A 12,855-nucleotide genomic window follows, 5' to 3' on the forward strand; every position below is an offset into this window, starting at 1 on the left:
CATCCAATCCTACCCAGGCAACACGAAATAGAGGAGTCCTGGACAGAAATAACTGAGAATTTAATTCCTCTAGTGAAATTCTCACAGGCTTGATGTTAATGGAGGAATTAGACCTGACTTCTACATCACTAATCAACTAATCTCTTACTTCTACTACACTAATCAATGAAGAGCAGTGCGGCCTGTAGTGGATCAGGCAGTGATAATGCTTTCCTATTGCGTCTGTTCCCTCTGTTCACTATAAATTATCTGTTTCTTTAGAAAAGTAAAACAACCCTTCCCTGCCTTCCAAAGAAAATGTCAAAAAACCCCACCCTTCTTTAAAAGTTTCAATACATATCAACTGTTATGAATTTGAATTTGATAGAAATTTGTATCTGAGGTTAACTGATTCCTGGAAAATTTGGCAGTCTTACACATTACTCTGAATGTGCACTACACAATACTTCGAAGTGTCTGATGCTGGAAATATATGTCAGAAGCAGACTCTTGGATTATTAACCATGGAGTTAATTCAGTATTTCACTTGATGTTTAAATCTGATCTATAGATCAGTATAACCATTAAAATACACTAAGTAAAACTGTATTTACCTGCTTTGAGGACCGTTGATGGGGGAAATACTTTGGTCTGGGATGTAAATACACACAGAATCACACACAGAATCATTCAGGTTGGAAAAGACCCTTGGGATCATCGAGTCCAACCATCAGCCCTACTCTACAAAGTTCTCCCCTACACCATATCCCCCAACATCTCATCTAAACGACCCTTAAACACATCCAGGGATGGTGACTCCACCACCTCCCTGGGCAGCCTATTCCACTGTCTGACCACTCTTTCTGTGAAAATTTTTTTCCTAATGTCCAGTCTCAACCTCCCCTGTTGTAGTTTAAAGCCGTTCCCCCTTGTTCTGTCACTAATCACCTGTGAGAAGAGACCAGCACCAACCTCTCTACAATGTCCTTTCAGGTAGTTGTAGAGAGTGATGAGGTCTCCCCTTAGCCTTCTGCTCCTCAAACTAAACAGTCCCAGCTCCTTCAATCGCTCCTCATAGGATTTGTTCTCCAGGCCCTTCACCAGCTTCATTGCCCTCCTCTGCACTCGCTCCAGCACCTCGATATCTCTCGTATTGAGATGCCCAAAACTGGACACAGTACTCAAGGTGTGGCCTCACCAGTGCAGAGTACAGGGGGACTATCACCTCCCTACTTCTGCTGGTCACACTATTTCTAATACAAGCCAGGATGCCGTTGGCTTTCTTGGCCACCTGGGCACACTGCTGGCTCATGTTCAGCTGCTTGTCAATTAGAACCCCCAGATCCTTCTCTTCCAGACAGCTCTCCAGCCACACCTCCCCAAGCCTGTAGCGATGCATGGGGTTGTTGTGGCCCAAGTGCAGGACCTGGCACTTGGCCTTGTTGAAGCTCATCCCGTTAACGTTGGCCCACCGACCCAATCTATCCAAGTCCCTCTGTAAGGCCTCCCTATCTTCATGCAGATTGACACTCCCTCTTAACTTGGTGTCATCTGCGAACTTACTGATGATATACTCTATGTCCTTATCAAGATCATCAATAAAGATGTTAAACAGAAATGGTCCCAACACCGAGCCCTGAGGAACACCGCTTGTGACCGGCCACCAGCTGGATTTAACCCCATTGACCACCACTCTCTGGGACCATCCATCCAGCCAGTGCTTGGTCCAGCAGACTGTATTCTCATCCAGGCCACGAGCAGCCAGATTTTCTAGGAGAATTCTATGGGGAACTGTGTCGAATGCTTTTCGAAAATCCAGGTAGACAATATCCACAGCTTTCCCCTTGTCCAGTAGTTGGGTCATCTTGTCATAGAAGGAGATCAGGTTTGCCTTTCATAAAGCCACGCTGACTAGGCCTGATCCCCTGGTTGTCCATTATATGACTTTTAATGGCACTCAAGATGACCTGCTCCATGACCTTCCCTGGTACTGAGGTCAGACTGAGATGTCTATAGTTTCATGGATCCTCCTTTCTGCCTCTCTTGTAGATGGGTGTTACATTTGCCACCCTCCAGTCCAATGGGACCTCCCCAGTTACGCCATGACTTCAGGTAAATCATGGAAAATGGCTTGGTGAGCACATCTGCCAACTCTTTCAGCACCCTTGGGTGTAACCCATCCGGTCTCACAGACTTGTGCGCATCCAAGAGGTGTAGCAGGTCTCTGACCACTTCCTCTTTAATTGTGCTGACCTCATTCTTCTTCTCCTCCCCATCTCCCAGCTCATGAGGCTGGGTGTCCAGGGAACAGCCAGTTCCACTGCTAAAGATTGAGGCAAAGTAGGCATTGAGCACCTCAGCCTTTTCCTCATCCTTTGTTACTATGTTTCCCTCTGTATCCAATAAAGGAGGGAGATTTTCCCTAATCCTTCTTTTGTTGTTAATGAATTTATAGAAACATTTTTATTATCTTTAACAGCTGTAGCCAAGTTGAGCTCTAGCTGCGCTTTGGCTCTCCTAATGTTCTCCCTGCATAGCTTCACTACATCTTTACTGAACTCTCACTGAAAATGACAGGCCACCTTTAACACCTACCTAATGGGAGAAGACACCAGACCTTTTAAAAAGTGGGGGTTTTTTTAGTACTTTGGAGACTGTAAACTGACCTATGCCCTGGAAAGATGGAGGGCTAAGCAAATTCTACTAATGTGAGGGCTACAAAAGAAGAACACCTATACCTGTTCTGTCTGCAAAGAGGTAACATGACTTTCTCAATACCCTTATTAGAAGTGGATTAAGACATTATTCTCTTTTGTTAAAGAAGACATATAATCTTATCAACAACTGTATAGCACTGTCACAAAGGAATAATCAATAGGATATGGAGACAGATCATGCTGCAATCTTTTCTGAAGAAGTATTATCTATACATCACTTCACACTGTAGTTACCAATACAGTAGCATTGGTAGTCCAACAGTTTTTACCATAGCAATTTCCATTAAGACCCTTCCCATGACCCGTGCTGTGTGCTATCCACAAAGTAATAAGAGGCAGACCATATTCCTAATCCTCAGTTTCTCTAAGATGATGTAGACAAGAAGTTATATAAGATTTTAAGTCAAACATTCATGTGAGAGAACTCTGAATATGCATACAAACATCTTGAAGACTAACAGTTTCAGGTGAGTAATTCTTTGCTTTCTGTGGCATGACTGTCCCTTTGTAAACTTATGATTCAAGTAGCATCCCTTGCAGTGAACTGGAGGAGTTCTTCATACTCTCTAGTTAAGTAAAGACTCAGAGATGGACTTCTCAAAGACTAATTTTTCTAGACACTTCAGGAAGTGCATAACATTTAGCAATATGTGAAAGGAGCTCCAGGTGGCTGTATGGCAAATGTCAAACATGAGAATGTTCATGGGAATGCCACTGCTTCTGCTTGAATTGCAGCCAAGTGGACCTTTCATATGAAGAGAGTGAGTGATTTTGATGGTGTTCTTTTACCACCAGATGTCTTTGAGAGGGGACTGGCAGTTCCTTGGGTCTTTCAGCTTCTGATGAAAAAAAGACTGTTCTTCTAAGGTCATTTCCTCATTATAACATCTAATTTTTGGAGATTTGTTTCCAGAAAAGTGTGACGTTTAAGAAAGAATACAGGCAAGTTAACTTCCTTCAGTACATGAAAGTCAGAATTCTCTTTAGGCAAAAGCTTCAGATGGATCTTACCACGCATCCTCATGGAAAACACTATAATGGAATTAACTGTAAGAGCTTGAATCTCATCTATCCTTGTTGCGGAGGAGAGCTCATAAAGACTGTTTTCACAGATAAATGCAGAAGACAGAATTCAAAAAATACAAAAGGCTGTCACATAATAAGATAAAGGACATGAATTGTTCGTTTCTGACAATAGACCAACTATTAGTATCCTAGCATATTTTGCAGGGATTTCTGATGTGAAAACTGAGCGATAGAAGATCCTGCAGAGTGAGAACTGCAAAGCAACCTCCCTTGTGGAAGCAAGGGGGTTACTGAACTTCAGTTTAAGAATTTAGATTCTTATATTTTAAATAAGTATTCAGTATAAATGACTTTTTGTAAATATACATAGGATCGTTGTCATAAAACTGCTCTTATCTCTTAAGGGACTTGATTCTATAGTCTCTAAGTACAGTTATGATTGTATGTGTACTGAAGTGTATGTTGTAAGAAAGGTCTCTGAGAGAGAGAGCTAGAAGATGATATGTCCAGAAATTGGACTGTATACCTGTGGGGTATAGTATACAAAGCCTGTTTGACAGATATATTAGGCTTCCACAGGTGGTGCAAATTTGACTGGCAAACTGAAAACATGAAGAACACTTGAAAAAGAGAATATAATGGTGTTTGCTATAAGAAGGGAGAAGGTAGAGTTCTCCAGTGTACTTTTATACACTTTTTTAATTGGAGACAGAGTTCATAGCGCTGATAGTGTAGGTGCCAGGGGACACTTGCCACTAACCCTTAGCTATTGAACATAGGGATTCTGATTGCTTTGTCTGGGCAGAATTTATATCAGGAGAGCTATAGCCCATACAGATATAACCCAAGGGGAAATGAATCTTCTTGGTGGGAGCATAACAGAAGTTCTTCAGGTAGAGACTGTTGCCAAACACAGACCTGTTGGGTGTTAAATGGGTGTTTAACATGAAAAAGGAGACTTTTTACACAGAATAGCATGTTCTGAGGAAGTGTCTTCTCAGGGCAACTGCTGCCAGTATTGACCACACCATGGTGTCAAAGGCATCAACTATACCCTGAAGCAGTGTCCTAGAGACAAGTTTAGTTTAAAGCAGAAGAAAATCAAGGTGTCTCTTAAAAATTGGTGGAGTGAGATCTGAAAATAACTTTTTTGGAATAGTAACTTTTATTTCTGTAATTAGAAAACCCACTTCTAATGTGGCATTGAAATTAATCAACTTTAACTGAAATAGAAAATACATTAGAAAAACATCAATTTGTTTATATGCCCTGAAAGAAATAGGTCAATTTACTTCTTCCTGTAGCAGAAGCTTACTGTAGACAATGAAGAAAGAAAATGCATGTATTTTCTCCTGACTTAGTCTATCCATTCTTTTAGATATAGTCCCACAAGAAGCTGGGATTTACAAAATGACCCATGCAGGGTCCAGGAAAGCATTGATATTTCTATCTTCAGAGTAATGGCCTTATCTATAAAGGAAAAAGAAGTGGTATACAATATCCGTTGACAAGTGAGATGATACCAAGCAAAAGTTAAGGAAGACTCAATTCTTCTGTTCCTGTAAGGGCTTGTAGTTTTCCTCTGTTTGAGACCTGAGCTCCACAGGTTCTCAACATTGACAGTCTGCTCTTCTCCAAGGCATACATACAGTTAGAGGAGTAGAAAAGCTTAGGGAATGAGTCCCTCAACTCCATTTCTACATCAAATTTGGTCAAATGGTTTAGCAGCTGATGAACAAGCAGCATCCTCATAAGTAATGAAGGAGTCTGAAAGAGGTGCCAGGGTACTCAGTGAATCAGCACTGTTGAATTTTTAGATCATGCATACTGACATAAAAATGATAAATATATGTGAATGCATGCAGGGGGAATACAACTTGTACTCTGTGGGGTTTTCTTATGAAATTTCCTTTGGAGGAATTTTGTGGTCTCGGAAGAACTACAAGGGTGTACTGCTACTAAAGGAAGCTGAGTTTAACACCTGATGTTTCTTTCCACATGCCAGTAACTTAACTGAAAAGTTTTTTGTGGCTTTTGAAGTGGTTCAGATGCCAACATCTCTTCATGTCCTGTTCTAAGGATGGCATGACAGAGTTAAGAGAACAGGTCAAGAGATACTATTAGTTTCCCTGATTACTTCAAAGAAACTGGAGCAGGTTTGGGGGGGAGGGCTTCAAAGAGTCAAACAGCATCAAAGGCATGTGTATGAAGGTAGAAATTCAGTTTGGTTTAAAAGCAAAGATAGGAAAAGAAATGTGCAAGACTCAGAAGGAAAAGTGGGTAGCTAATGCAGAATCATGAATGTGCTACAAAGAAACAGTGGACTACAGCAGACTTCAAGAATGTCAGGAAAAAAAGGCTCTGATCTGCCCAAACAATGAGAGGAATTAAGATGAAACTGGAGTTCTGTTCACTATGTGGACAGTGTGCAAAGGGATGTGGCTTCGAAATGTTCCTGCATGGATACAGCTTACATAAAATCTCCATGACATGACTAGGGTACTGCTACTCAGAGTCCAGCATAAGCAAACAAAAGAATTGTAAAATTTTAGGTAATTTGTCATCACACTTGTTTCCTTCAAGAGAGCTATTTCCATGTTTTGTCTTAACCAATTACACTTTTAAAAACATCCTTCCAAATGTCCGATTTTGTTCAAGATTTCCTTTCTTTCCTACACATACCACATCAACAGTTAATAACACTTAGCAAATCATAATTTTAAGTTAAATTGTGAAGACTAAACAGATTTTTTCCACTACATTATGCATATCTGTGAGTTTCTGGAAGCAACAAGTTTTTAAGATCACATTATAAAACAAATACAAACTGCTGAGAAAGTAGCTAACCTTTTCAAAATGAGCTAAAACTTCCATTAAGTACCCTGTAAAAAAAAAAAAAAAAAAAAAAAAAAAAGCAAAGACTATATACAGCAGGTATCAAATACAGATATCAAAATGCCATAACTGGTTTAAGGTGTACATACAAACAGGTTGTAGGAAAGCAAGTGTTTGTAATGACTAATATGTTCTTAATTACACTTTTAACAAATAGTTTTAAAAAACTATATAAAAGCAATATGTGTACTACATTCAGAAGTACTAATACAGCTCATTCAGAAAAATCAAAGCTCATTTTAAATGGAAGGCACACAGGGGACTGGCATGAACCAGATCTGTGTTGCAGTGTGCATCTGGCATTTTGGAGCACAAGTTGATGAGTGGAGTTGTGAAAAGCGTGATGAAGTTGACATAAAACCCAAGACCGATGACAATGGTGTGACAAGGAATTCATTACAGCCTTTCTTTTGCCTTAGGTTGAGTTCTGAAAGCACTTATTACAACAGGGAATATCAAACAGTGCATATGTTAGTATGAAAAGGGAATACATATTATTTGTCTTATATTTTTTCATTAATAATGTGGGTTGTTTTAATAAAAATTATCCTTGTTAATACACAGTGAAAGCACAGTGAAGCTAAGCAATTTCCTCAAGGTTACAAGCAACTTCTTTGCAGGAAAAATGCAACAAAGACAGAATTACTTCTAAGGAAAGTGATACAGAGCACTGCAGAGCCTGTTCTTAGTGTCAAAGATTTCTAATTTATTACCACTAAATTATGGATTCATATAATAAGGGATTAAAAGAGGTAGCTTACTTGTATTCGAAATTGTATCGGTCACATGTTTAAAGAGATTTTAGTAATTTAAAAGGTATAATTCAGAGCTATTCTTTGATTAAAGAAGAGTTATGTAGAAGGTATTAGGGAAAATCAGAAAAAGAAATGCAGAAACATTACACTGGTACTACGAGATATGGAATGTCTCTGAAAAAAAAAAGTGTGATACACAAATTGTGCCTACAGCTGCCTGAAAAACAAATATTTTTTGTTTATGAATGTTAATATCTCCTGAAAGTAATTTTCCTATTATATTTGGATTTAATACCTGTTCGGACATTAAGAGGTGCAAAGGTTTTAGCAGGGTGATTTCATTTTGTTCACTGTTAAACATTTTAGGTTCTATTTTGTATTGACTATCTGAATTGCAGTAATGGTAAAATCGCTCAGTTTCTGATGCTCTTGCTAGTTAAAAAACTCTTGCACTGCAGGGTAGAACTACAGCAATAAAGTATGTATACTTGCTGACCTTCATTTAATAGGGTTCAGTTTGGTGCATATATATTAATTACTACAGCACTTGAAATTACCAAAGCAAAACTTGTCTCTGGTTTTTCAAACAATGTTTGTTCTAATTCTGTAGCAACTCCATTAAAAGTGTAGTTGCGAGCTTCTACTGAGTCTGTCAGCCTACGATCTTATGAATGTTAAATCTAAAATCCAAACAACAGTAACTGTAGAAATACTCCTCCTCATTGACATCATAGACTCTCACTCCTTAATGCTCTTATCTTGAAAGAAACTGAGTGTCCTGAAGTCAGATGATAAAGGAACCTCTTAGTGTTCAGTCCATTTCTATCTCATGTAATTAACTACAGGCTTTTGGGCACACAGCATTTTTCAGACCTGAGACAGAAAAGAAAACTTTAGATATGGACCTAAATGGCTGAGTTTAACTTAAGTATCATAACTAATTAGAAGATTTGAGAGAAGTTGGTACTTGTACTACAGAGAGAAACACTGACAAGGGATAGATGTCTCTCCTCTAGGACAGCAACAGACTGGCAGCTTTGTTTGTAGAAGTCTGTAAGGAAGGGGAAATATATATTGTGTCTTAGGATCAACCAAATATCCACATGTGTGATTGTTAGTGTACGGTAAAGTAATGAATTACAGTTCCCATTGTTGTGGTATGAAAATTCTGTGTTGGTCCATCAAGACGACAGAATGAAAAGTCAGAGAAGTGCTTGTTTTGTGAAAGACTGTTTTTTCCATTGGTAGTGGCTAAGTAAATTGCACCTCTCTATGCAAGTCTAATATGGTTAATATTGTTTGCTGTTTTCACTTATAGAGTTTTCAAGGAAAGCCAGACTGAATTGTGACTTACAGTCCATTGGTAAAAGACAATGTATAAACTCCAGAAACAGTTTTAAATGAAACTCTCAATTGTAATTTCTTTTTCTTGCAACAGAGACTCATATAGAAGGATTATTTCTGCTCTATAACATTACAAAAACCACTTAGATTAAAAATAAAATAATTCAAAAATGCAACTATGGACAATAACTGAAATAGATTTTTATTTTATTTGCTATCTCCTTTAAAACTCAAATATTAATCAGGATGTCACTAGTAAAACATCAAACCTTTTCTTTCTAATGAGGTGGTTGTAATTTCTGTGTTGTCTTTAGCACAAGGCGCAATGGTTGAATTTCATTTTCAATGAAAAAAATAGTATAATAAAGAACTGCTCTTCTAAGGGCTAAAAGAACTCCTGTCTATAATGTGTGTATTATTAGTACTTCAGTTGGTATTTGAAGGTGTTACATGTCCATGATAAAAAAACTCTGCCCAAAAGGCTCACAAATTAGAGACACAATAGTGATATGTGGTAACAGCCTCATTTGAGAATTTCTCATCGATCCCTTGGGTAAATCAAGAAGAGTCCACCACTACCTCAAGAAAATGAGGGTACCTTCTTCTTGTAATGTTCCAGGGGCTCCTTTTTGGGAAGGTATGGATCTAATGAGTGAACAGTCTATGTGTTCCTAGAGAAACTGAACAAAAGAATTATCTTAATTTCTCTACATGAAGAAACTGTATTTGTCCATGGATATTCTGATGCCCAAACACTGGAGAGGCCTCATGTAGCCTTCCTCTTCACACTTCTGCTGGTCAGGCAACAAGATAAAAACTGGTATAAAATGTAATGATGTTCTTACGGAAACGAAATGATTTAGGTACTTATATTTAGGTACTACAGCTTATACCACAGTATTTCTAAAAGCACTCAAGGAACATAATTCACATATAGCATAAAGGAAACTGAGTCTTGCAAAGGTTATATAACTTACAAAGGAAATCACCGGCAGAGAAAGCCTGAACTACTTCTCTTCACTCATAAGGGGAGCCCAATCTATTCTTTCATTTCTGAATTGAAGGTCAGTTGAGATTCTGATTAGTTTGAAATCATACATTAGTTGCAGATTCTTTAGTATTACTCGATATGATCTAGATGTACTTAAAGTGTTGGGGTTTTTTCCTCAATAATCAAAAAACCCTGTGATTCTATCCACAAGATTATGGTCAAACCATAAAGACAACAACAATATAGTCACTGTGTGCCTCACCTCTCCCTCCCTGCTCTTTATCCAGTAATAAAGTACAAAATCAAAGAAGATCATTCTGTATCTGAAAGCAGCAGCAATAACCAGCTGAGTCAAAAGAAAGCTCCATTGGGCTGGTTGGCGGGTGGAGAAAGGCTGCGTGTAGGTTGTCTCCACACTGAGTCAAATTTTATTCTGACAGAGAAGAGTTGAAAAAATCCAAAGACATTTTATCTTTCTTTTGTTCACCCTGAGAGACTACAGTTCTCTGCTAAATACATTACAGTCTGTTCCTTGCTATAAATAATATAAATGCTTTAAAAAAAAATTAAATTAGGCTAGAAGACCACAAGAGGCTAGAAAAAAAAGAGTAAATTATAGTATTTGGAAAAGATTGAAAATAACTTACAGAGTTAAATATATCTGTGCTTACGCCCCTGTTGCCAAAGAAATCATTTATAGATGCAAATATGGAAAGATGTATCATTTAGTTTTCAGTCATGAAGTAATGTTGTTTTAATGGCAAGTAGAAGACATTACCTGGTAACTAGGTAAAAGCAGGACAAACGACCAAACATGTATAGAAAAATATCATTATAAAGCTGACTTGATACAGATCTCAAGTTATTTCTGCTGAAAGTAAATTAATGCACCTTGTCACATGAAACGCACTGATTATTTTACTGTTACTTTGAAAGTGCATATGTCTCCTGAAAAGTAATTTCCCAAATCTGTTCTGTGTAGTGGGATAGATCACTGCTTCAGAAAATCTGGACCATCAGAAGCACAAAATTGCCTTTTTCCTATTTCTGTAGTGTGCAGAAACTGTCAGTGCTTTTAAAACAAAGTAATTAAAGCCAAAAGAAAAAAAGAAGTGAAGAAAGAAGAAGAAGAAGCAGGGAAGGTAGAGAAAACAAGAACTATTTTTCTGAACAGCATGGCAAGGTACCTTCTGAGTTGTAAGATGCAGTACATTAGATTTGCCCAATGGAAATGTCTATGCACTTGAATACTTTGAATTTTGATCCTTTTTCTCTCCTTTCTACCTAAGCTGTACAAGTATCAGATCTAAGTTCTGTAGCAAAGCTGCTGCAGTTTGATTCATTTGCTGAATACAATCATATCTGAAGATCTAAATGTCAGAGACAAACATTATAAGTTTTCAGCATTTGGCATAATTTTAACCAGTTTTGAACTCTATCAGCCACTTCAACATCCGCAGTGAGTTCTGGAAATTTTAAAAAGATCATTATTTTATGAAACAGAGAAATCGCATTTTCAAATTACACTACTATACAAATAATGTATGAGAATTTCCCAGCTATGCTTTACATAGCATTATCCACCAATTCACAGTATTGTTAAGAATACTGAGGAACTGTAATTTTGTAATCAAGGGAAGTTCACACATATTAAAAGGTGATCACTGTATAAATTATGCATCACAAGCATCTGTGACTACTGTGAATTTTAGTAGTAACTGAACATGGCTGTGCTGTCCCAAAAGGTATAAATATAATGTATAAGTTCTCACACACAGTGAATACCATTCACATATGATGTCTGTTTGCCAGGTGTAAGTGATGTGCCAGTAAGTGATGTGCCAGTGTTGTGAGATCAGAGGAAACTGGAGTATCTCTAACCCCAGCTAACAGCAACTGAAGCTTCCTTCTGGACTATGACAGCTAAGGATACATTAATCCCCACTATTCTGGACTGACATTTCCTGAAGGGCTGCAGCAACATGGGACGCAGCTTGGGAAACCTTAAGGGTTACTCTAGCCTTTATTAGATAACCAGCAGAGGTCTATAGCACATGTTGAAGAAGGATGTACCCCAAAGTGTACCCCACTGCCTTGAAAACTACTCCTGTAAAAGGAAGTCACAGCTTACTAACCACACTGTAAGACTGTTAACCACATTTTAAGTAGAACTGGTTGAAAGTATGATCTTTAACATTTAATGAACATTTCTAAACACAGTTTCTCTGGATAATTCAGAAATGTCACTTCCCTTCCCTAAGAAATGGCAACTCAACAGACAAAAGCTTGCTGGAACACTGCAAAATAAATTTGTCAGCAGACAAGAAGGTAATTCCAAAATATGATAGTGCTATTATTATTATTATCCATAATGCTTATTTAATATAATAGAAGTTAGGATTAATAAACTTTCCAAAATGAAAGATCAATGAAGCAAAAACATTCCTGACCTTGCTTGTGAATTGAAATTGCTGTATAAGGGTAAGTATGAAGCAGTGGATTTCCACTGGAGATCTAAACTCAACATATTCTGCACTGCTGGCAAAGCATTCGGTGTGTTCCCTTCCAGGGAAAAGAAATGGCTTAATTCCAGAGGTATTTTGACCAGTTTTATAATTCCATAAACATTATGAAATATTTATAGATAGCAAACACGGGAATCCAACCTAAGTGTTTTCAGGAGGTTGAAGCAGCAAACGTACCATAGATAGTTTGAACTATCCTTTTAGACCTTCTGGAAACTAAGTTCCATAATGTTCCTGAAAGAGTACCGTAGTTTAAGATTCCATACTTGAAGAGAAGAGGACAGGAATGTGATTGGGTAATCAATGTTCCAACATAAGGAGTTTTAATCTTCTACTTAATTTTATTTAAAACAGTATGTTCACAACTATAAACTGGTCTTCTCTAGATTAGTTAACTGAAAATCCAAATTAAATAGATAATGAAAATTTGTTCAAAATCAAATAAAGCAGATTTTATGTAATTTCATTAAATAATGTAATTTCATTACATAAAATGGTTGGTTTATTTTACAATAATAATGATGTCAGTTATGTAAACAGCTCAAAATGCTCTTAATCTATTTCTCCAGTATATTTGTTAATGCATATGCATACTTACTTTTTAAACTGAGAATAATTTATAG

Source organism: Strix aluco, chromosome 4, assembly GCF_031877795.1.
Source record: "Strix aluco isolate bStrAlu1 chromosome 4, bStrAlu1.hap1, whole genome shotgun sequence".
Taxonomy (NCBI): Eukaryota; Metazoa; Chordata; class Aves; order Strigiformes; family Strigidae; genus Strix; species Strix aluco.